General features: G+C 32.8%; 1 protein-coding gene across 2 annotated transcripts in view; it reads right to left on the bottom strand.

The window, feature by feature from the left end:
- The window catches only part of LOC118185301 (uncharacterized), a 274,059-nt gene that overhangs the window by 143,079 nt on the left and 103,713 nt on the right, over nucleotides 1-27,267 (bottom strand). Inside the window, exon 1 of one of the 2 annotated variants that reach the window (XM_085807443.1) lies at nucleotides 11,133-11,417. The exons of the other annotated variant lie outside the window; for it this stretch is intronic. The gene's annotated coding sequence lies outside the window, so the exon portion shown is untranslated. Of the gene's footprint in view, nucleotides 1-11,132; nucleotides 11,418-27,267 lie in introns of those variants that run through there. 2 annotated transcript variants of the gene reach the window in all.

Raw genomic sequence — 27,267 nt, 5'->3', positions numbered from 1 at the left:
AAACGCTATATTTACAACCCTTGATCTTGAGCGGGCGTATCATTAAGTGCCCGTTAACCCAGTTGATATTCCAAAAAGTGCGGTTATTACGCCTTTCGGACTATTTGAGTTTCCGATCATGACTTTCGGCTTATGCAATGCTGCTCAAACGTTTCAACGTTTATGAATCAGGTGTGAAACGGCCTCGAAGTTTGGGTACCTTATTTTGATGACGTCTTAATCGCCTTCTCTTCAGAGCAAGAAGACCTATCACATTTGAGAACAGTTTTTGAACGTTTTCAAAAGTACGGTGTCGGTCTTAATCCTTCCAAATGCGTTTTTGGCCAACCAAGAGTATCCTTTCTTGGTCATGAAATTTCCACTGACGGCGTTCGACCCCTTCCAGATAAAGTCCCCGCTATCCGCGATATGCCCGAACCATCTACAGTGAAAGACTTAAGGAGATTTCTTGCTATGCTCAACTTTTATCGACGTTTCTTACCTCATGCAGGAACCATACAAGCACCTCTAAATTCATTTTTGGTTGGAAGCAAGAAAAACGATAAACGTGTTATAACCTGGACCACAGAATCTCGCGAAGCGTTCCAAAAATGCAAAAATGATTTAATTTCGGCAACAAATTTGCAGTATCCTTCCGCATCGAAACCATTATCACTCTACGTTTATAAGGTATTTCTCCCGCTTTCCTAGCGTGCCTTCGTGGTGTAGTGGTTCTGCACGCTGGGCCGGCACTCCAGAGTTCCGCGGTTCGATTCCCGGCTAAGGCGGTCGCTAATTTTTCAATCTCTCTCTTGCTTCCAAATATCCTAATGTCTCTACAGTGGCGCCCGAACTAAAAGGGGTGTTGGATGAGGATTCTCCACACCCAGGATTTGGCGATTGGGTCCCCTAAAAACCACAATCGCCCTTTAAAAAGGGGAGTATATAAGGTATTTCTCCCGGTTCCCTAGCGTGCCTTCGTGGTGGAGTGGTTCTGCACGCTGGGCCGGTACTCCAGACGTCCGCTGTTCGATTCCCGGAGAAGGCGTTGCATATTTTTCATCTCTTCTGCTTCCAAAAAAAATAACCTAATGTTTCTACACGTTGACGCATCAAAACTCTCACCAGCGCAAACCAGATACAGCACTTACGATCGCAAATTATTAGGAATTTATGAAGCTGTTAAATATTTTCGACATATGCTATAGGGAAGCGTTTTCATGATATTCACAGACCTCAAACCCTTAATCTACGCTTTTCAACAGCGTTCGGATAAAGCTTCTCCTCGTCAAATGAGACACATAGACTTCATAGCGCAATTTTCAACAGATATCCGTTATATTGAGGGTTCGCAGAATATTGTTGTAGACACCTTGTCTCGTATTGAAGAACTAACCGTTCCTTCGCCAATAAACTTTGCTGCCCTTGCGGACGAACAACACCGGGATTCAGAACTACAAACCCTCTTGAAAAGCAAATTTTCCACCAATCTCAACTTGCAGCCTATGCAGGTGTCATCCGGAAAATCACTTTATTGTGATGTTCAGGATTTAAGATTTCGACCTTATGTTCCCTCCGGGTTTCGCCATGCCATTTTTAGTCAGTCACATCCTGGCATCAAGGCTTCGAGGAAACTGATACAGCAACGTTTCGTATGGCCTAGTATGCAAAAGGACATAGCCAACTGGGTACGTTCGTGCCTGGAGTGCCAAAAACCGAAAATTGTCAGACACACCACCAGCCAACTTAAAAAATTTAATTTGTCCTTATCTCCCTTCAATCACGTGCACCTGGACTTGGTCGGGCACTTATATTTATTAATAATAATATAATACATGAAACACAATTAATTACTATGTATACATTTTTCTTACCTTGGATGAAGCAAATTTATCATTTACTTCATCAAAGTCGAGCCTTTCAAATTTTTCTCTTTCCACACATAAAATGCTAGATGACTTAGGGGATCTTTTCCCATCGTTGATTGTAAATATGTGAAAATTTATTTTAACTTGCTGAACGAAAATTCATAGCTAGCATTTGATAATGAAATAGTAAGTAATATTTGAAGTGCAACTCTTAGGTTTGGAAAAACATTTTCTCTATAGCTCTGTAGTGGAGTTTTAGGTTCCGTTTCTTTTCTACTACGGAGTAACGTCATGCAGTCACATTCACTGCTCAAAACAATTAGGGGATATTGTGGGTTCGGTATGAAATAACCATATAATCGATAACCTTTTTGAACAAAAGGAAATAGAAGAGATTATAAAGGAAAATTATAACGTTTACAAAGTTGGGAATATGCAAATTTAGTCTGTGACGTCAAAAACTATGCGTTTTAGATAAGGAGTAAGGAGCGACCTGCAGTATTCCTTTTGTAATAGGAGATTAAAAACAATTGACATGCGTTGAATGCTTCGTAGCAGTGAATATACGATGTCTCAGCAAGATTACTTAATTGAATCGGTAGCCAGGAAGGCAATCAGTCGTTTACAGGAGAGTCGAACGCAATCCATTGCAGCGGAAGCGTTAGGATTTTCTCAAAATGTCATTTCCAGATTATTGAATCGGATTTTGGAAACTGGATATGTTTGAGAAATTCGGGACAAGGCCGTGTTATCGTTTTAAAATAAAAAGCGGAAGTTATACGTGCATTTCGTTTAAAAAAATACAAATATCTCTACTTTGGAGAAATAAAGTGGTCAGATAGAACGTTTTGGTTGATGTACTGCAAACATTTTATTACACATTTTATCAGGCAAATCAAGAAATTAATAATTAATTATATTACAATAGATATTAATTTTAAATATAGTTTCCAGAAACCGACCAAAATAAAAACTAAAATTTTCCGGAAAATCTTGTTTGGAGACCATTTGGCGCCTCTCTACGAGCGGCGCCCGGGGCATCATGCACCCCCTTGCCCCTCCCTCGCTACGCCACTGCGGTGAGGGCATCGCACATTTTTCACATCTTCTGATTCAAAAAGAACCTAATGACTCTACAGAGCTATAGCTTAATATTAATCGAATAAAAATTGGTCTCATGCGTTTTGTTTTCTGTTAAAAATAATTGATTTCTTTCCTTAAATTTTAATACAGTGAAAATACAGGCATTTTATTTATAAAAATAAATGTAAAAAAAAACATGCCCCCCATTGTCCGGATCTTTTTAATATCCAGATCCTAGCTGGTTCGGATTTTTGGAATTCTGGTGTACTTAAAAGTGCGTTTAATTAATGAAGTTAGATGCAATAACGTAGCTGTAGTGTCTGGTAAATGTGCATATAATCTTGCTCCATTTTCTAATAAAATCAGAACTGAAAAGTTCATGAACGAGTAAAATTTAATTTACTTTAATGCATTATAACATGAGCAAAGGCTTTCTTAAAGAATCCCCTATAAATAAATATTACATTCTTTTATCAAAGCCCTCTTCACTTCTTTTTAATTAACACACAAGTAATCCTTTCCGGTCATAGTTGGTGTTTTTCTCCTAGCGCAAAAAAAGGCTTAAATAGAAAACATTCAGAATCAGCGAAAGCCGGATGTTCAGGCAATGAGTTTTGTTTTTTATTTCCCCGCAAAAAGACGTTGTAGTATGTTTATTCATTATTTTTGAAAAATCGGGTATTTGCTTTCGAATGCGAATCAAGAAAATAGAAATGTCCAACATAATAGTAAAGACTGCTATTACGAAGAGTTATCATAAAATTTTGCTTAATGACAATACTTGTTAGTCGCTTATTTTGTAAATAAATAATGTGAAAGGAGTTACTTGCATTTATACTATAGAATTATTGCTCATTTAATACAATAAATGTCAAAGAATAAAAAAATGTAATTCACAGATAAATAACTATCCACTTTAGAAAGGCTTAATAGTTTGCAGTGTTATTTATATAGTCATCGATGAATAATGCCATATTGATCAAAATCGTAAAAAACAACCTTATATTTAGCGTAGGTATAATGAAACACTCAATCGATTTCGAGGGCAGCTAAAGGTCCCTCCTCATCAGGAGAAAGAAATACATAGAAAGAAGAAAATAGGAATCACAGAAACACGTGGTGCTTATCAGCACTGCACGTGGTTATAACTAGATTTTTAATCAGAGGTGCACTGGCCGCCTACTTTTACTGAGCCAGGCTGTCTGATCAAGCATAAAGAAATATTAGCGAAGTTAAAATAGGGAGCGAGGGGCAAATGCACATTACGCTCAAAATCGGAACTTCAAATAATGGAAAGCAACCACCGAACGGATTTTTATACCCTCTGGTAGTACCAAGTGCGAGGAGGTAACGCCATCTATCGGCAAAAATAATTGAATTAAGACAGTAGAATTTTAAAGGCATTAGGAAGGACTGGATTGGACTTCAAATCATTAACTAAACTTTCTAAATCTTTGTGAATGTGAAAAGCCTCAAGAAAATCCAATTCGCCTATGGAAGAAGCCTTTTGGATGATTTTTGCAGACCCAAAATCAAAATTATGGTTAAAAGTCCAGCTATGATACGCTATTGAAGACTTGTTAATTTCCCCTTTTTTGACATAAGATTCATGTTCCTTGATACGAAACTTCACAACATTCATGTTCCTTGATACAAACTTTCTGTGATTCCTATTTTCTTCTTTCTATGTATTTCTTTCTCCTGATGAGGAGGGACCTTTAGCTGCCCTCGAAATCGATTGAGTGTTTCATTATACCTACGCTAAATATAAGGTTGTTTTTTTACGATTTTGATTGTCACATTAGCGTGTTTCTCTTCTAGTCTAGTTTGTGCTATCAACCGGCATTTTCGAGAATATTTTACTGTTTATTGTTTACCACTTGCACCATTTTATTTATTTCTTTCCACGCGGCCATCATTTTTTCGGATTTGGTTTATGCTATCAACCGGCATTTTCGAGGTAATTCTATATTTTTTCGGTTTACCACGTGCACGATTTTGACTTTCGTTGCTTCTTTCCACGTGGCTATTGGTTTTCAGTATTGGATGTTTCTCTCCTTTTGGAATGTTTTTGTCATTTGTTGATGAAAATTGTCTTCATTATTTATTGGTGTTTTTTTCATGTTATAAGTAATTACTTGTTTGGACTTTCGGAATTACATTTCTTTTGTTCACTTGTTTCTTGCTTGTGCCCTTTTCACAATATGTCCACTGACAGGAACCGATTTTGTAAGTTACGCCTTAAGCGTACGAAATTCTTGAATCCTCTACAGTTTCTACTTAAATGCAAACATCAAAATTTCATTCCCAAATTTATACATGTGAAATGTAGCCTTAAAGCTTCCGTTCACGTTTCAAAAATTTTGCATAAATTCAAATTGGCACTTCTTCGTCACATTATAAGGGACACACGCAAACGTTTATCTAAAATTGAATTTGAATTATATTACCTCCATTTAAAAATTGCTAATTCCACTGAAAATGTTTCCTCATTTGAACATACATCCTGGTCTAGAACCGATACCGTTTGTCAACGGCATAAAAATGTGCTCATTTCTAAATTCCAAAAACTCACACACCAGTCGGATAGTCCCAATTATCTAGCTGATCTTCCCACTGTAAACGTTAACTCCATCGTTAATATCTGCAATAGGAATCTTTCGGAGGATCAGTTAAAAGTATTAAAATATAATTTCAACTTTTCAAAGACATCTAAACCTTCAATTCCTCAAATCATCGCCCCTATAGAGAAAGCCTTTAAATTCTCCAAAATTTCGGAAACGCAGAAGGATACAATCCGCCACCTAATTACTCATAACGTTAATTTTAACAATAAATCTTTGGGTTCTAATCTTAGCAAAAAGGAAAATGAGATCTTACGTGAAATTCATTCTGATACTAATATCATTATCTCTAAAGCTGATAAGGACGGACAGATCGTTGTTATGGACAAACACACATATATTACTGGAGTCTCTAAATTGATAAATGAAGGCCCATACTGCTCGATCCCTAAAGATCCTTCAACTTCGGACCTCATGAAAGTAAAAAGTGCTATTAAATCTTCCCACATTCTGCCAACTCAGTTGAAGAAATCACTTATTCCGCCTATTACTAATTGCGCTAGACTTTATGCTCTTCCAAAAGTCCACAAAACCGGTATTCCTTTTCGACCAATTGTTTCCAACGTAGGTACTGCTTCATATCCTTTGGCCAAATATTTAGTTTCCAGATTTTCTCCTCTACTTGATAACAATATTCACACTGTAAAAAATTCTGTTGAAGTCATTGATAAACTTAAAAATATTTCCCCACTTCGTTCCATTATGGTTTCATTTGATGTCAAATCATTGTTTACTAATGTTCCGGTCGAAGGAGCACTAAATTGTCTTGAAACTAGGCTTCGGGAATTTCACTTCACACATACTGAAATTAATGAGTTGGTTTCGCTTACTAAAGTTTCTCTAAGTCAAACCCACTTTGTTTTCCAAAATGCATATTTTCGTCAAGTTGAAGGATTGGCTATGGGTAATCCTCTCAGTCCGGTACTTGCTGACATTTATATGCACTATTTTGAGATGAAATTATTTGATAAATTATCTTTTCGTCTTTGGATTCGGTATGTTGACGACACTTTCGCACTTTTTGACGGTTATAAAGAGGATTTATCCGAGATTCTATCTATTATGAATTCAATTGATCCAGTCATCCAATTCACTCTTGAAATTGAATCCAACAATTCCCTCCCCTTCCTCGATATTCTTATAATCCGCAATGAAACCGATTTTAGCACCACTGTGTACCGTAAACCCTTTGCAGTTTGTTTACCACCCCATGCCAAGTCATGCCACCCTGTTAAGCAAAAAATGGCTTCTTTTTACTATTACGTTTTCCGCGCGCTAAAAGTTTGTTCCTCTGAATCTTTGCTTACCAATGAACTTAATTATTTGAGAGCAGTTGCGATTGACCGTGGATTTTCTCCCGTGATTATTGATAAAGCCGTCAAAAAATTTTCAGATTCCCATCAAAGAAGACATTCCACTGTTAGAAATAATATCAATGACCTTGTAGTGCTTCCATTTTATCCTTCTGTTAGCTATAAAATTGCACGGATTCTCCAGAAATTCAATTTTCAAGTCGGTTTCTCCCCTATTAATAAAATTCACCCTTCGATTCTAAAAGATTTCGTTTCTGTCTTGAATTCTTGGGGAATTTATAGTATATCATGTCAGTGTGGTTTAAGATATATTGGCCAAACAAAAAGAGCGTTGAAGTTTCGTATCAAGGAACATGAATCTTATGTCAAAAAAGGGGAAATTAACAAGTCTTCAATAGCGTATCATAGCTGGACTTTTAACCATAATTTTGAATTTGGGTCTGCAAAAATCATCCAAAAGGCTTCTTCCATAGGCGAATTGGATTTTCTTGAGGCTTTTCACATTCACAAAGATTTAGAAAGTTTAGTTAATGATTTGAAGTCCAATCCAGTCCTTCCTAATGCCTTTAAAATTCTACTGTCTTAATTCAATTATTTTTGCCGATAGATGGCGTTACCTCCTCGCACTTGGTACTACCAGAGGGTATAAAAATCCGTTCGGTGGTTGCTTTCCATTATTTGAAGTTCCGATTTTGAGCGTAATGTGCATTTGCCCCTCGCTCCCTATTTTAACTTCGCTAATATTTCTTTATGCTTGATCAGACAGCCTGGCTCAGTAAAAGTAGGCGGCCAGTGCACCTCTGATTAAAAATCTAGTTATAACCACGTGCAGTGCTGATAAGCACCACGTGTTTCTGTGATTCCTATTTTCTTCTTTCTATGTATTTCTTTCTCCTGATGAGGAGGGACCTTTAGCTGCCCTCGAAATCGATTGAGTGTTTCATTATACCTACGCTAAATATAAGGTTGTTTTTTACGATTTTGATTGTCACATTAGCGTGTTTCTCTTCTAGTCTAATGCCATATTGGTTCCCAAAACATATTTTCGTATCTAAGATGAATTGATAGGTATATCTTACTTTATTATCATTCACCCAGATGTTCTGCCAATAAGAATGTATTTTTTTATTATTTATATCTTTCAAAGTATTATAAAAAGTAGAAAAACTTTTTATCAATCACGTTCAAGAGTCCTCTTTGCAATCGTATTGGCCTATTCATTTCCAGGGTTACCATTAAGAACTCTTACCTAATGTAAATTGATAGTCCTCTTAATGTGAACTCATATCTAAATTCTTGTAAAATAATTGTCTAGTAGAATATACAATCTTTGTAAAATATGCTCCCTTTTAAATTGTCTGTAAAGCACATCGGTTATCAGAATAAATGTCTCCTATACTGTTTCAATCATTAATAGCAAACCAATCTTGTGTCTTATACAGTGCAATAACTTCAACCTAAAATACAAATGCGTTATCGCTAATCCTATAGAGTCGTGAAATGTTTAAATTAGTGCCTGAAAATCCACGAAATAGCACCCAACTTTATTACATAGTTTGGATTCATCACAGAAAACAGTAAATTCAGCCATATTCAAAATGTCCTTATCCTAAAATAACTTTCTAATTCGAGCTGGGTGATCACCCCCCCCCCTGAATACGAGGGATTACAAAATCTTTAAATCTTATAACGAAACCAAAGTTTTTAATATTATCCTTGTCATTCTTTAAATAGAAAAACGTCTTTTCTTTAAAAGCAGTAATAATTAATGGGTTCATAACCACATAAGGCATGCAGAGCGGAACTACATTTCTAAAATATCTTGTATTGCAAAGCGAGGAAATTCTTTGAATTTGAGTAAAAAATTATTTATGTCTATATTTTCTCTGCATCAGGCACAGCTGGCATACAAAACTTTTCGTCTAAACTTGTAAAAGATCGTTTTAGCATCGCTAGAAATGCCCGTAATAGCATAAAGTTTATTCAGTAGAGAAGTGCATTAGTTTTTAGCATATTTAAGATGTGGAATAAAAATATGACGGTGTGAAGACGCCGAAATATTTTATGTCTGTAGCACTCTTAAGTGTAGTACATCTAATTTTTCCTTTAGGAGAAGTAATTATAAAACCTTTCTACACAATATCTAAAATGCAGTACGTTGTGTGGTCAAATTGGAAATTAAGCTTCATTCCCATTGATATACACGGTGTTTCATATTGAATGGGCAAAATGAAAGCATATCTGTGAACGCTGTAATTATTTTATTTTGATAAATCAAATTTAAAGTGAAACTATTGTTATCCAAGTTTCCATAGATGCTCTATGTGTGCCTCTTCGGAGACACGGCAAATATCCATGGCATATTCCAGTTCTTCCCACACTTAATGATAGAATAGCCTTTGTTAATGATTCGAGCACTTCCGCTGCTTCAGTTGCTGCAAGTCCTGAGGAAATGGAGGTACGAACACTTTAACAAAATCCCACAGGAAAAAATCACAAGGCGCTATCGGTTTGTGATCGGTACTTCGGTATCGCAGTCAGTCTTCCCTAACCACAATACCATCTGGGCGGCCGCCGGTTGAGACTTCACAAATAATTCTTGATTCAATAAGTACTATTATGAAAAAGAATGATTGAATTGGATTAGATTATTAAATTATGGCAAAGAACACGAGGGCTATCTGCCTAAAGGAAGGGATGCATTCTAGGAGGACTTTCTAAGGGAAACTGGCTCGTATACACGTTACGCATGGGGAAAACCACGAAACTCCCATGCAGCCGGCCCGTTCGCGGGATTTGAACCTCGTACCGTACTACCAGTATTCAGAGTCTTTACCACTCGGCCACTGGTGGGCCCTATTATAAGCAAGAATAATTTGACACTAACGCAAATTTTGGTGGAAAAGGCATCAATAACGTTTTTACAAAACGAATATTTGAACCAAAAAATTATTCGAGTAGGCTGTGCAGCGTACATTCTACACAATACTATTCAAACAGCAATTGACTTACTTCCAGTGGATGCTGAAAATATTATTATTGTAAACATTTATTCGTATTTATATATATATATATATATATATATACTATGCGTGTCGAAAGACACATCATAAATTCGTCTTCAGTTCATCCATAAATAAGCTACATTATTTCACAATGCTGTGAAAATTATTGAAGGAGACAAAATTTCAATTACGGAAGTGTCAAATGAAATCAATAATTTAAAAACAAAATGGCGAGAAAGAATTGATAACGATTACGTTCCTTTAGTTATTCGAAAGGACATCACTAGGTTGGAAGAACAAGGTGCCATATTAAACGACCTGATTTTCTGAAAGAAGTCAGAAATTTTTATAATAACTGCTTGGAATATCTTGAAGCAGTTATTATAAAAATTTGCGAAAATGATCTTTTTGATGAGGTGTCATTGGTAAAAAGATAAGTTACGGATGAAAAAATTAAATGTTGGTTGTCAGCAAATGTTTCCACGTTTGACACAGACAAAAAAAAGGACGGAGTTATTCCTTCATTTTAAACAGAATAATATTCCTTATGAAAATATTTTTAAAATTGTAGAACACGCGCTCTCCCTTCCAGGAACAAATGCAGCAACAGAACGTGTTTTTTCTAGTATCAATCAAATATGGGCAATTGAAAAAACGCAGTTGAACATTAAAACTTTAAAATCTGTATTAAGCCTAAAATATAATTTGACCAATTCATGTGAGAAATTTCACGACATTTTAATAAATGATCCCAAGCTATTTTAAAGTATTCACTCAGATAAAAAATATGACCGAGAAAGAAAATCATAATTTTTTAAATAAAATATTAAATTAATTAAAAAACATAATATTCAAATTATTGTTTTTTAAAAATATTTTTATAGTTACCAATAGTTAATGATAAATATATTTTGTATTTGTAGACAAGAATATGAATGTATATAATAAAATATATTTTTTGAATTATTGGTCTGCTTTCATAATTAAATTATAATTCTCATTTCATTATATTTGTCCCGCTTTCTCTCAATGACAATGTGGTCACTTTAGTCTAATGTCTAAAACACTCTCAAAATAGAATCTTTTGATTACGACAAAGAACCATACGAGAAAACTAAAGCTGTGCGCTTTGTCAGTATATTTGTTATGAAGAAACAGAACGCCGGCACATGGCCTTTCGCCGCTCCGTACAAACTCTAAAATTTCTAAATTCTTTTTTTTTTTTTTTTTTTTTTCTTTAATAAATTCTAGAAGTTTTACCTCTCGGTATGACAGTCTCCGTTGCATTGGGTCTGGCGCCTGCTCTGGAAGCAAATTACCGACTTCATACTCAATTTGCAGCAAAAATCACGCGAAAAATATCCGCTCTCGAGCAGTCTTTATTAACAAGTCGAACGCGATTCGCATGAAATTCTGCCTAACTTCATGGCGCCATCTACCGCCTAGAAAGTGAGAAATAAACATAATTTTGAATTTAAAATATTTTTCTCGTGAAAAATAAAATAAAAATTACTAAGAATAAATGAGCATTTATTAAGAATTCCCCTTTTTTTCAATATTCATTTCTTACGTGTTATTTTGATGAAAAACAAATTGGCTGTAAAAGTGGCATATGGATATACTTTTGGACTTTTTGCTCATTTCCTGATGAGGCATTTTAAAAGAAAAAAACTAAAGAAAGATTATGTAGAAGAGACAGAAAGGCATAGAAAGTGATCTTTTAGCTTGTTTTTCGTAAGATAGACGGATAAAGAGCCAAGGGAATAAGCCAATTGATGCTGGTAGTTTGCTCTGGCATAAACTCCAAGAGACCAGGTAAGCTAGGTAAGCTAGGTAAGTGAAATCCTGATAGTTTTTCTACTTGTATGTGTAGTGAATACAAGCCAGTTTCTCTTAGAAAGTTCTCCGCCAAAGTACTTCTCCGAAAGCACAAAAACAAATTAGAAAGTTATGTAAATTATTTGATAGAAAAGTGAAGGCGAAAGTGTACAGAAGTACGTGACTGAAACTGTCATTTTTGTGATTTTCATCCTTTTTTGAAATTGTTTTTCGCCAAAGTTTATGACTCATGAAACAGCTCTAACTTGATACCAGTTTCCCCCTGTCATTTCAGAGAGTTAAAATATACGCATTTAAATTCCTCCTGAAACTAACATAATACATTTTCTTCATTATCTAGTACTTTAAAAAGAATTTAATTTGCTTCCGTGTTTACTTAAAGATTTTATAAAAAAAAAATGCGGGCAAATTATGCACACTATTAAAATCCACTACATTAAATGACAGCAGGCGTTTAGCATTTACTATATATTTTACATTACAATCCATTGAGCTCCTCGAATCTCGGATGAAGCATTAACATTTATTGCTATTCTGCTTTCTACAAACGGAGGAATGTAAAATCCGTCTCTGAAGTCCTTCAGAGAGAGAGAACAATAGCAGACCTTCATGTTCCATATGCGCAGGATTTCTCCTGGACAAAATCGGGTGGAGGTCAGGAATATAACCATCAGGCTCTTTGCGTTAATTAAATAATTCGATCCAGTTGTCTTGTTTTGGAAAAGTAAGGCATACTTCCTGGTCTGAAGATAAAACAGGATCATTAATTGTTTTTAAATAGATTTTTTTTTTTTTTTTTTTTAAATTTATGAGAAGGCAGAAGATAAGGAATAGGTATAAATGTTATTTAAAACGCAGATTTTAAATTCTTTGCATCTGAGATTTCGATCTTTACAGCCAGTTTCTTAACACAATTAATAATTAGGGCTGTTTTTCCCCCGTAAATTTGGAATGCTTTTTTTCTTTCTTTTTCATTCCCTCGCTAAGAATAATATTTCACTCAAATTTCTTGGAAATTTTAAATTAACTTTTTTTAAAAGAATACTAACAATTTATGAATATATTATGAACTTTTCTTCGAAATTTTAAATAAATTTATTATTATTATTATTATTATTATTGTTGTTATGAAGTATTTGTAAATATTTTACGCACATTTCTTGGAAATTTTAAGCTAAGTCTACTTCTGTTTTTTTAATGTAGCAGAAATGTAATACCATATTTCTTCGATTCTGGAAAGCCATTGATTCTAAGAGGCTCTCCCTATTACATGGAGATTTAAGAAGCCTGCAGCGAAAAACAGTAATCAAATAAAAAACAAATCCTTAACATCTACATTACCAACATTAGCAGTGGTTAAACAATGGGTATCCGCTGCACTACAGCCTGACATCATATCAGTCTCAGTCTTCTTCTAAACGATTATTATTTAATTCCTTTTATTTTAATAAATACCTATAAAGTTTCAATTTCTGGTTCTTCTATTTTCTTTTTTTACAATGTAGATAACTTATGATAATTCAAAATTATATGCAAAACTATACTTGAAAATTTTGATAATAGAGATTATTTGATAGAAATGCTAAAGGGTTAACAAAAACTTAGAAAGGGGGATGTTGAGGTTAAGAAAAACTGTAGGAGGTTATGTAGTTTAGATTGCTCACATGCAGATGTATTTATAATATAAATCTTTAAATTAAGCTTTGAAATTTACGAATGTATCCAAATTATGTTTTAAAAGTCCGTACTAAAGGCGCTCTGTTATCTAAGAATTTTTTAATTGTCAAGAGAGTTTTAAGATGCATTGCATTTTAAGAATGAAAATTAAATTCTTTACTATTTTTTTACTTATAAAAAAATTAATTCTATGAAAATTAGAATGTTATATCCTAAAGAATTGTTAAGATGCATTTTATTAAAATTATTTGAATTAATAAAAACACCAAGACAAAGCTAGTAAAACAGAATTATAGATGAAGGCTGACCAATGTTTGTAATACTTAAGACAAATTTAAATGTATAACGAGAGAGAGGATTAATAGCTGTCACGAATCACTTTCTCGGAGTTAGGAACAAGGAACTGTAAATAAAGAATTCTTAAGACGTTTCAAGTTCCGTTCCTGCCAATAAAACGAAGTCTTTCATATGGCATACGTTCAAGACAGCTTGCTTTATGAAAACAAAATTAAGATCCTCAGGACTGAAATTTTAGTAGCATAAAACTGAATGAACAAACTTTTCAAAATTATACCTGTCATATTCTTCAAACACTAAGTAACACCACAAGTATAATTTAATAACCTTATTCTCATATTAAACCATATTTGTAAAATTCGTTTGAGCAAAGATTTCAAGTATTAACACTTAATAGCTCCTTGCATTGAGAGGAACTATGGAATTAATTTCTCTTGTCCTTCCTCTTGGAATGTCATACGCAGGTTACATTTCCGTAGAGGAAAATACTATGTAAATTTCTTACGATAATTAAACATACTCATGTTATAAACTTATTGTGCTGTTTGCTATTCTAATAGTCTATGTCGGTGCATCAAGTTACATCATTTTTAACCCCCACCCAAAAAAGGTAACAAATTATTATTTATTAAAAGAAGAATGTAATTACAGAAAAAGTAGTACTTTTCAGCAGTAGTAGTAGTTTTTTAACAAACAGAAGTAGTATTTTTTTTAATAAGCTCCTGTTGTCTATCATTTGTTCCCCAAAAATTTTAACACGTATTGCGGTTTACGTGAGATTCTTATTACGTTGTCATTTCCGTTTTGCATTTGCATTTGGAACTGAAAGCTAAGCTTATTATTATTATTTTTAGCAGCATTATGCATCATTAACTTTGCTTTTTTAGCAATTACTTTGATTATATTTCTTTCTGTATGTTCTTTCATTATTATTTCTGAGAAAATATTAAGATAACAGATATTAAAAACAGATCGTAACAGATATTAAAAACAGATCGTAACAGATATTAAAAAAATATATGAAAAATTAGACGAACCAAAATACAGAGTTTTCTGCAAAATTTTTTATCAAACTTTTTAGTGAAATCTCTTGGTAGGTTTTAATTTTTCACGGGTATTTCCTTTTCAGTCAGTAAAGAATTTGCGATCATCCGGAAGGGAATTCAGAATTCTGCAATAGGTATTTAGTTTAGCACAATTTAATTTTCACTAGTTAAAACTGCTAAGATGTTTTAAGTTTTATTACTGCCTTTCTTTCCAGAATACTTGAAAGCAGATGAATTTTCAAAACAACTTTTGGGACATATTAATTTTGTTGTGAAACCCTTCTCGAGATTTTAGAAACAACGTTTTTATGTGGGTATACATATATATATATAATGGAAGAAAAAGCGTTTCGATTTTGGTGGGGAAAAAAAAAAAAACGAAGAAATTTTGGCCTGACAAATATAAGGAATATTTTATTGGTTGGATGTTTTGCTAGATGCAAAAGGCTAAATTTCGTTTTACAGAGCCTTTCTATCTTAGTGCTAAAATATATTTTATAAAATTATCTACTTTAATATTGGAAATTTTGTAATTGGATGTATATGTGTAGAACCTATATTAAGACTACAGCCTCAGTTGTTTAAAGCCCAGTTGAGTTACAGTATGGTGCATATTGGCAGAAAAGATTTGAGTTCGCATTTCCAGACACACTGGCAAAATCATTCTGAGTTTCATTTACTTATGGCAGCCCTCCATTCACTTCTTTCTACGTATAAATATCTTTGAATGTTGATTTATCCTATTACTTCAGAAAAATTGCCCTGTGGTTGATATTTCACATGAAGGCATAATAACGGCAATCTCTTGGTTTAAAATGAATAAAATGCCTTGAATCGCAAAATTCTTAGTGAATTTCATACATCTGAAATTTCTAAAACAGTAAAATAAGTAAATAATTAATAAAAAAACAAAACAACTGGAATCTCTTCCAAAAACTATATCATTAAATTGCGAAACAAGCTAATGTACATACTGCCGAAAAATTTTGCATAAACAGTATCGAACTCCACATTTAAATACAGCTGCAGGAGTCAATTGCATCATTTGAGTTCGAAGCGTGCATATTTTAGAAAACTTCTATCATTTCTTTGAATAATACGACTTCAAAGGAAAAATTTGACTACAAAGCTTAAAAGTGAAGAACTTTCTTATGTGCAAGCATCCTTTGTAGTTAAAAATTGAGGATATGTTCGGACGATGAGAGAGAATAATAAATTCTTGGGAAAATAAAATAAATGTTAAAAATCTTTCCAAAATGTCAATAAAATCTTTGTCATAAAAATTCAAGGAAACAAAAGCTTTGTAAAATAAAACAAGATTATGTATTTTATTTTGCAGCGTACATGAGTAAACGCGTTTCGCTAGTTTTCTTTCAGTTGAATAAAAATTTGAATACGTGTTTTAAGCAAATAAAAAGTTATTTTATTTTGTCGTATAAAGAGTGTTTTATATTTTGTTTTGAGGAAGTAAAACTATATTTTCTTTTCTTAAACGTCTGTTTCTTAACTTTAATTTGTCGAAAAAAAGCGCGATAAACGAAAAGTAAAAATATTATAACAAACGCGAATTAAGCTCAATGGAAGGGAGGCAGTTATGAATATTAATATGGGCTATGGTTCCACTTAATGCGGATATTTGGAGCTCTAATATATTTACGCTTTAAATTTATTTGCTTAGCTAAAATAATTTCAGAAATTCACTTTGCTAATTTATAATCCTAGCTCATATGTAAATAAAATTTAACAAAACTTTTAAATAAATAGTATTAAATGATTTTAAATACAAATTTGAGATAGAGAAAATTCTTTTCCCACTGATAAACAGAGTTTAACTCTCAAATGCTATTTTCAAGTTGCTTAATTTGATAACCGGGTTGTTTGTATTGAATATGTAATAATAAATATATTATTTTTATGCTATAGTTAAGGGTATTTTCTACGTTATCTGACAGAAATGATAATTTATCTCCAGACCTGCATTCCCTTATGCAACAAGTGTCAAAATAAAAAATGCTGCGTCGCAACGTATCCCAGAGATCTTTTACTTTCTTTAAGTTATACCCTACCTCATTCAGTGTCGCAATGAATACAAATGAACAATGTAAATGGTAATTTACTCTTATTATTGGCTCAGAACGACTTGGCAGAAATTCAAGAACCTTGTTATGTAGTCTGCACATTTTGTGATGCAAGGGAAGTTCGGAGCCTCGGAGAAAACCGTTTAGTTAAAGGTTTAAAAGCTGCCGTCTACAATGAAACCAATTATTTATTTTAATATTTTCTTTCGCTGCTTTAAGTTTTTGAATGCTTAAGAACAGATTCGTGCATCTGAAAGCCACATTTTGAATAAAGTAATGCATGATAAGATTCAATATACAAGTGCGCTTGAAATCCTGTAACTATTCTGAGAAGTTTTGTAAATATAAAAATTATGAAAAAAATATCTCATAAGACGGAAACCTATAATTAATTACCTGAGGTAATTTCATTTTATTCAGTGAATGATTTGTTTGCCGTCGCTGTTTTATTCATGTATAGTTGCCAGTTATATAAGTACCAGGATTGAATCGTGATTAAGATGTGAGTGTTTGGTGATTAAGTAAATAAAATGCTTTACCTGATTAAAAGATTATGCTTTTGTTCACGTAAAGATGGTCTCTACGTACACCATATTAGAATATAAAAGAGCTAAATAGATTCAATAACACGGTACACTCAGTAACCGGAGCCTTCCTACATAATCAACCTAGGAAGCGTTACAAGAAAACTCGTTTCACTGATCCAACTGTATCGACGGCCGCATAAATTGAGGTTGAGTCATGTGGAGTGTTTATTTTTAGAAATCTTCGGTCGGTTTTAATATTCTAATGTGTCTCTTTACCTAACACTCGTGTACTGGTAAACTCGTGGTTCGGAGACGGGCAAGCAATCAATCATCTTGCGTAATCTAACTAAAGATTGAAGAATTAAAAAACATTTTTTTGAGAGACTAGAAAGAGAGCAAAATATAAATGTTGGATTAGATGATTGTATTGTTTTTTAATAGCTAGACAATATAGATACTTTCTGTTTGTTAATGCAATACAGAGTTTATTTATTCATTTACTTGCATACGTTGAAAATACTTTTCAAGCCTATCCTGCTTGCCTTAGAACAATGTATTTTAAAATTTTTATCTAACTTCGAATATCTCGACCTATCATCACAAAGATTTATGATAGTTAAAATACAATAAGTAAAATATAGATAAAACGCAGTCAAACAGTTGTCTGTCTTATCTTCTACCTTATGCAATGGAAATTTCTGTATTATTGTTTGACATTTTTCTTGGGAAATGTCAACTATATTAATACCAAAACAAAGTAGAGTTTTTTTCTATCACGGTGTTTCATGTTTCATGTTCACGATGAATTTTTTTTCAGACTTTTTTGAATTTTTCAGTATATACTCATTAAGAACATCGCTATTTGACAATGAATTCTGTTGTATATCTTCTAGTCATGTAGTCAGTTTGTACCGTCATTAGGGTTTTTGATGCTGGAGTGTGAAAAATATGCAGTGCCCTCCCCGAGATTCGAACCCTGGACCTCTGGAATACGCGTCAAGTATGCTTCCAATGTCACCTGGAAGGTATGTGGAAACGAGGGAGAAAATACCTTATCTACTACCCCTTTTAAAGGGCGACTGGGGATTAGGGTACGCAGTCGACAAATCCTGCTGGTGAAGAGTTATTGTCTACCACCTTTTAGTTCGGGCGGCACTGTAAAGTAATTAGATTTTTTTAAAAAGCAGGAAGCAGGAAATACCTTATAAATGTATAATCAGAAATTATATATCTGTTCATGAAAATTAGATATAAAGTATAATAGTTATTAATTCTGAATGCGATAATTTCTGGCCTACAATATTTCTTCACAAGTACTCCTACATACAAACAGCATAAGTCTCTGTGCGTTTAGATATTAAACATCTCAGTTTATAAGAAATATAGTCACATTTTGAATTCAAATTTAAGCCCGTTAATCGCATAAATCATCTAAAGCACTTTGTAATGCTGACCTGATAATTTGTAGCGCTGCTAAATTTTGTGCACATCTTAGTGTATTATTAGGCTTTCTTAAATGCACTATTCTATTTGAATTCGAGCATCACCTTTCAGTGAAACAGAAGCTCATGTTCTTATTAGTGCATACCTCGTGCAGTCAGGTAACTATCATTGTTTATGGGTCTTATCCGTCAGATTACTGGTATGTTATTTGATTCTACAATTATATCTGATGTTTAATTTTAACTTACAAGAGAATAAAGTAACCTTTTATAAAACTGTGCTTTTTTTTTTTTTTTTTTTTAAAATTATACAGCTTTTTTTTTTTTATAAAGGGCTAACTGCTGCCTGAAAGTCAAGTCAGAGGAACTGAACTTCCAGGCAGTAGAGGCTTTAATAACACCTTGGAGATAGAGTTAATGGAGAGCTTTAAATAGAGTGTTTCTTACTGTTTCTTAATTGTAGTTAAAATCTAAATGCTTATAACCCACAATATGCATCATTTTATGTTTAAAACATGCATTAAAATACAGAAAAAATTGCAAAATATGCAAACTGAAGCCGTCTTGTTTAATGCTTTTACCTACTCTTTATTTTTCTTACATGCAAAAATGTCTGTAGGTTTCTGCTAAATCTTACTAATAGTTACAGAATTTATAATAATGTATTAAATACACGTTCACATTTAATAAATATGCATATTAAAATTAATTTTGTTAATACTTCGGACGTGTCTTATTGTTTTCCCCTTTCTGTGAAACCCCTGTCGTAAATTGTTTTTTTCCCACTCGACAATGCTAAGAACTTTCATTTACCTTCGGTTTTCTAAAAGTCTTTGTTTAGATCATATTTAGAATTTCTGTAAGTGGACGCTACTGAGCCCCACGCCCACATGCTTTGAGTCACTTAGTTGCAAATGATCAGCCGCAATGTAACAGTGTATAAAAATAGGTTTGTGTGTAACTGTGTTCGGTTTTCATACTGTGAAACAAACATGTGATATCCTTGACACGTCAATGGACATGAAAAGACCACGAAGACATGTCAATATTTGCTAGAATTAATTTTGTCGAAAATTGAAAAAACGATGATTTGCTTTAATTGATTATGCTTTGCTTTCGCGTTAACTTATGTTAGTTACATACGGCGGGCTACATGCTTGAGGAAAGGGATGCCTTTTTGAAGACTTTCTGAGAGGAAAAGTGTAGTATTTATGTAACTTGTGGAGAAATTCACGAAAACCGCTTATGCATCCAGCCATGTTTACCAGTCTCTAGCCTAGGTCCAACTAGCTGTATTCAGTGGCTTGTCATTAGTCAGACCACTGGTGAAGCAAGTGTATATCTTAATTTATCATTTTAGCTGTACTTCATAACAGCATTTTGAGACTAGAGTTATTTTAAAGCATGAGTGTCATAAATAAAAGAAGTTTCCAATATTCTATAACAATGCCGATGGCAAAACTTTTAACTCTACTTCGTGTGTACACTATCACCTCGAGCAGTCAGGTAACTATCATTGTTTATGGGTCTTATCCGTCAGATTACTGGTATGTTCTTTGATTCTACAATTATATCTGATGTTTAATTTTAACTTACAAGAGAATAAAGTAACCTTTTATAAAACTGGGCCTTTTTTTTTTTTAAATAAATAAAATCTAATGATTTAGATAAAATTTTGTAATAATCTAAAGATTACAAACCTGTGCACATTTGCTTTTTAAAATTTTGTTCAAACGATGATAAATTTGTTTAATATTAAAGCAAACAACTAAACTTTAAAAACTGAAATTCCTTTTGAGACGAATTTTAATTTTATTCAATATATAATAATTTTGGTACTAATTTTATTTAAGAAAGAGCAAAATATTTTTATCTCTTATATTTTTATATATTTTAATATTTAGAATATTTTAATATCGAGGGGATTAGTCGTATCTCAGATAATAAGATTTTTTTTTAATTTTTACCTCATATCAAAGCCGCATGAGGAATCTGCCCCAATATGAGGCATCGTCTACATATTCTATTAAGTTGGCTTCGGAAAAAAATTGTCTAATTATTGAAGAGAGAGAAAAAATATGTTAAATGTGCAATGCATTTTAAGACAATCAAATAAAATATACATATTTCTATAGTTCATTGTTTTTTTCTTCTCTCATATTAAACATAATAGGCTTGTGCAGATTTCCGGATATAGATTTTAAGTGAACAGTATATTAAATCAATTATTTTCTGAAACAAATTAAATAATCATTCTTTACAATTTTAAACTTCTTGCATAAAAATTATTTAAAACCATACTTAACAGCATAACATTATTCGCTACTTTCAATTCAGACAAAAATATTAAAATAAATTCACTGAATTTTCTACTTCTCTTCTATTTTTACCTAAGAAAGAAATCTTATACGCATAAAAAATTTGAAATTCAGTTAAGCGCGAAGTTTTCATGATTAGACTCAGAGACTCATCTTATGATCAGAAGCAGTTCAAACTTGATTATGTTAACTTTGTCCATGGAAGTTAATTGTCTATTTTCAGCTTTCATTTTCTAAGTTTTCATCTTGGTAAACTGAAATAAGCACAGAAATAATAAACATTGACCATTCTGTAGTGCATCCATCTGCCGAATATACATATTCATAAAGAATTCAACAGCCAAAACAAGTAGCTGGGATTTAATTTTAATATAAGATAAGCATGATATTCTAGCGCTGTGATTCGATAAACAATAAGCAAAACTCGAGATGCTAATGAATCAAATGACAGTGTATGAATCTAAGAAAATTATTTTATTCTCCGAGATGTTAATTTATTTTCCAGCTTTCATTTACAAAAGCTATCCCAGTGTTAAATATTCAAATGATAAATAATATTACGAATTTTGTACTTAGATAGGTAATTTTTAGTATAATTATAAGTAAAATTGTTGTATTTTTATCTGTAAGGTAGCGTAAGACAAATTTTAAGAGAAAACTATGCTGGAAAAGTAAGAATACAAGGGCAAGTGCATTTGAGTAAATAGGCATCTTGGTAATTTGGCGCGATATTGCCAAGCTGACAACGGTTTTGGCGACCATTTGGCGACATTTTGGTCTGGTCCCTGCATAAGTATTGAATCTTAATAAATCTAATCGACCACTAAGTTAGCTGTAACGTCATTCCACCCTCGTATTGCTTTAAAGTAATTTCGAGACTGACTACTATGACTTTATTAACCTACTATCGAGACTTCTGCATTCAATCTATTACGAACCCGTACGCAAGCAACAATAATAAAAGAAAAAGATTTGAAAGGTTTTTATGCTTGTTTCAGGTCTAATTACGGGAATTCTACAAATTTTCTGAAAGATAATTTCTTTTATGACACTGAAGATTCAGTCTAACTTGTAATAAAAATTATTCGCGTTTAGAAAATTTGTTAGAATATTCAAATTTGCATTATCTCACTGCTGTGTTTTCGGATACGTTCTGAATTTTCTTTTTATAGTTATTTTGTAAATAAAACGAATAAATAAATTGTAGAAGGAAATTTTCCACTTTACCCGCTTCGTATTTTATTTGTACTTGCGGCTAACAATGGTTCTTTTACTTAAGCACTTAAAATTAAACTTTTAATACGTAAAATTTACTTAAAAAATTTTTCTTTAAGTGCTTAAAATTTGTTTGATTATAAGCACCGAAATAATATAATGACGACAGATACGATGTCGACAGCCAACCAAATTTGATATGATAGACTTCACAAAACTAGCAATATCTGTGTCAATGAAAACAAACCTATTCTTATGGAATCTCAACTTAAGTGCGCTTAAATAAAATTATCAAGACTTTTCTTTTTTCTTCTTCATTTTTCTAATGTGTGTGTGTTTTCTCGTTTTCCTCTATAAGAGTCTTGCTGAAAGCTGTATATTCCATTTGGCTTTTCTTTTAGATTTTTCTTCCAAACCTGTTGTTCATCTTATCCTGTTGCTTTATATCGCAAAGGAAATCTGATCAGAAGTCCTTGAAAACCTTCATTTCATATATTCACAAACTTCGAATGAGGTAATCTTCCTTGTCAAAGAAATAATCTCCAGATATCAAGGAAAAAACTTCGTTATAATTCAGATCAGGTAAAGCACTGTCTGAATGAAGTTGCATTGCCTTTCTTAACTTTTATCATAATTATGGGATTTCACAAAATATAAATGTTATTTTTAGCTGCAATCGAAAGTAATATTTGCTTTCAGTTGCAGTTCAAAATAATTTGCAACCATTTCAAACTGAAATGGGTTTCTTTCGTGCGACCCAGAAAAAACTAATTTCCCATTTAGATATGTTTAGAATCAGCAATTTAGGAAGTTAAATGTCATTAGAAATGAGTATTAATTCTCTAGCTTGCATCAAAGAATGATGCAGACCGATAACATTTGTTTTATTATAAAAATTGCTAGCAATAAAACTGGCAAGTTATTTCAATCAGACTTTTATGGATGTCTTCCTAGGACCTTTAGAGAGTTTATTTATACAGCTTTTCTTTAGATACTTTTTCTAATTAGGCTAGTACATTCACTTAAAAATTTTATATTGTGTATTTCTAAAAAGACCAAAACATATTTTTTCATCCCCCCCCCCCCCAAATCTACATTAGAACAAAATCTTCCAGAAAAAAAGGCTTTTACTTGAATTATAAAAGTTAGAACAAAATGTCAATCCACTTTGGAATTAAAAAAAATTAATTTAATACTGAACAGAGCGGAGAATGTTAAATATTTGTACATAACAAATATACTTTGTAAGAATTATGTTGATTTTATTAACAGTTAAATTTTGAGTTAAACTTCCTTTCCTATCGATTTTTAATTTCAACTTACCACTTCCAGAACGTAGTTTTAGAATCACGTCTGAATGCTAATGAGCGGTATATAACCGCGAAGTTCTACAGTCTTAGTGAGAAAGATACCAGATATTCTGGCTGCACGTGTCCGCCTTTTTAGGCTACTCTCTCGTAAGCTATTATTACGCTCGGCCGTACTTTAGGCCTTTGATAGCTTGGCAGTCAATTAGCGTTGAGGGACCGACTTTGTTAGAATTTTGATAGCATCGGCTATATCTCTTTAGTTAAGATTAGTCTAGTTTAATCCTTAGTTTCTTAAGTTCAAGCCTAAGTGTCGGCTTTATTGTACAACTCCAAGACGGAGTTTTGTTAAACTTTAATTGGAATAATCAAACGCGTATTTTACCCTTCCTATCTTGTTGTTTCCTGTCACACGAACTCAAGCGATTATTCGCTTATCAGTTCTTAAGATTCTTCACTTCCAACAGTAACTTAGAATTACACAGTGGAGAATCCTACAACTTAATGTTCTAAGTTTCCTTTTCTACAGTCACAAAGACTAACATCAAATTGCAAAAATATAACTAAATTAATTTATAATATTTTATTTAAAATATCAAAGGCATTTAGAATGTTTTTCTTAATTTAAACCAAGCAGCACATAGATCTTTTTTTTTTTTTTTTTTTTTTTTTTTTTTTTTTTTTGGGTATACCGTTACGATCATTTTCGAAATTCTCTAAATTATTTACTGGTTTCTAATATAACCATACGTAAGGTTATCGGAATTCATTAAACTGTATTGTAAACTATGCAAGAAAAGGGCTTTCTCCGTTTTTTGTTTGTTTGCTTGCTTGTTTTTGCTGTATAAATGCTCAATACAGAATTCTAGTTCTATAACCTCCAAACATAGATAGTGTTTTAAAACCTAAAACGCATAATACACCTAGTTCCAGATTTACCGGGGTGATAAGGAGAACTGCGTTCATGGTCATCTGAAGGCAGTTAAAAAAACGCAGAAAGAGGAATAACCATTTGCAAGCTATGAAAATTTTAATTAGGGGCACGCACTTTACCCCAGAAAAACGATATATCAAATTCTAATAGAAAATTAGTCTTTTAAACGGAAAATAATTGTGCATGAACAAGAAAACATTTTAAAAAGATCTTTTTCAATTTTTAAAATTTTACGAAATCTTAGATGTGATAATTCTTATAGGATATCGGTTATGAGTTCTAGGACTTCTAAAACTTCCAGGTTTAAAAGTCGATTTAAAAGCCTTTATATTTATCGTTCGATGAAAATGCTTGCATTAAAGCTGGATGTTTCCTTCATGTAGTAAAAGCTGTTCTTAAACTGCATGCTCCCCATGGTGGTCCAAATACGCGGCCTATTTTCAATATTTTCACACCCAGATCTTTGCCAGTCTCATTTAACTATCGCTAATTTCGGGAGAATATGTGACAAAAAGCATACAATTTATCAAGAAGTATTTTTAAATGATTAACTCATATTAATATTTCTTATCAAACCTTCTAAAGCTAATTGTAAACGATTGACATATGCAATGACAAACTGCAATGTTATGAAATTTTTGCAGAAGTTTGATTACAATGCATTTGCTGTATCAAGACAAAATAAAGTTATATAATTTTTCAAGTAGTCTTGAGAAAGTCCCCTGTACGAATTAAAACCACTAATTATACAGGCGTACGTACATTCAGCGGTAGCACTTTTCTAGTTCAAAATGCAAAGAACAAGGGTCTCCCAAATTTGACTAAAAACAAACTAACAGATAAATACTGCAAACAATTTACTTGTATTGTCAAGTAATTTAATGTAGAGACAACGTTCCTTTGGTCGCATAATTTAAATCTGTATTCAAAACAAAAAGACCATATTGTAAATAACCAAAAATTAAATATCATTAGAAATGCAGATACAAAGTTATAAATGGCATTTAAGAATAATATTTAGAAGAAAATTTGAACAATATTATTGTGTCAGTGAGTGATTTATGAGACTATTTTTCCATCTTTCTGCAATAAACAAACTTAACGTATATTGTATTTCCCCGGCTTTCTTAGTATGCCTTCGTGGTGTAGTGGTCAGCACACTCCGCGCGTATTCGAGAGGTTCGTGGTTCGAGTCCCAGCAAAGACATTGCTCATTTTTCATCTCTTCTGCTTTAAAAAAATACCTTATGTCTCTACAGTGGTGCCCAAACTAAAAAAGGTGGTGTATGATGATTCTACACAGCCAAGATTTGGCGATTGGGTCCCCTAATCCCCAGTCGCCCTTTAAAAGGGGAAGTATATAAGGTATTTCCTTCGCTTTCTTAGCATGCCTTCGTGGTGTAGTGGTCAGCACACTCGGCCCATATTCGGTCCGTTGTTCGAGTTCCGGCGAACGCATTGCTCATTTTTCATATCTCTTGCTTAAAAAAATACCTAATGTTTCTAGAAACGTTTTTTCAGATTCGGCTGGTTAGTCTGACACCTTGTTAATCTGCCCGAGTTAATCATGATTTAACTGTACTATTACTTAAAACTTCATAGTGAGGTAACAACTTTGAGTTTATTTATTAAACTGACTTGCTTTTAAATCATTAATAACTAATGATTATAAACTTCCGAGATCGTGATTTGATATTTTTTCCCCTGGTTCTAAAATTTGCCTTGTAAGGATATGTAGAAGCAACAACCCTTTAGAAAGATTTCAACAACTTGCAGAAAGTTTTCAAGAGCTTGCTGATAAGAAGTTGCGAAAATTTCTAGAAATTATTTTCTAGTTTCGCAAGTATGAATTTTACCTAGAATTTTTATTTTTTCTTTAGTTCTTCTATGTTTTGTTTTCTTAGTGTTTTTAAATAATAAACTGCATCATCCACTCGTAATGACAAATACCTTCAAATATATTAATCCTAAAACGATATAAATAAAAAACTGGTCCATTAGAAATATAATTAAATAGTAATAAAAAATGCTACAAATCATTGCGTTATGCTTTTTTTTTTTTTTTTTTTTTTTTGGTTATCGATAATAAAAGGTTTCACCATAAATTATGCAAAAATGTATTAATCGCTTAAAAACTACTTAATTCTCTGCTCTGATGTTAAATTAGCTTAAGGATCATAAATGTCAAGTGTGCGTGCTAAAATGTTAGACAAAATATTTTGTAAAAACAAATACTGGGCGCATCAATGTTTATTAAGGGAAGACGTGTGTGATTATGGCAAAGCCTCTAGGGCTATCTGCCTAAGGGGAGGGATGCCTTCGTGGAGGACTTTCTAAGGGAAACTGGCTCGTATACACGTTACACATGGGGAAAACCACGAAAACGCCCATGCAGCCAGCCCGTTTGCGGGATTCGAACCTCGGACCGAACTACCAATGGTCAGCGACTTTACCGCTCGGCCGCTGGTGGGCCTAAGGGAAGACGATAAAGAGCTTACAATTTCCTTTTAAAGAATTTTGTCTTTGTTTAGAAACATTTACTTAATTATTTCCATAAGTAAAGAATATGTGTAAAATTATTATGGCTCTGAAACTGATTTAATGAGTATTTTAGAAATCCCAGTGAGAACTACAAAGAGCCTTTAACATAAAATAAATATAATCAGTTTCTGGAAGATTTATAAGCTGTATTCAAGAACACTATGAGTAGAAACT

The sequence above is a fragment of the Stegodyphus dumicola genome, chromosome X1 (genome assembly GCF_044657685.1).
Source record: "Stegodyphus dumicola isolate Sdum_Otavi_A_Nest chromosome X1, ASM4465768v1".
NCBI lineage: Eukaryota > Metazoa > Arthropoda > Arachnida > Araneae > Eresidae > Stegodyphus > Stegodyphus dumicola.
The sequence above is the reverse complement of the archived record's forward strand: the minus strand, read 5'-3'. Positions and strand labels throughout refer to the sequence as shown.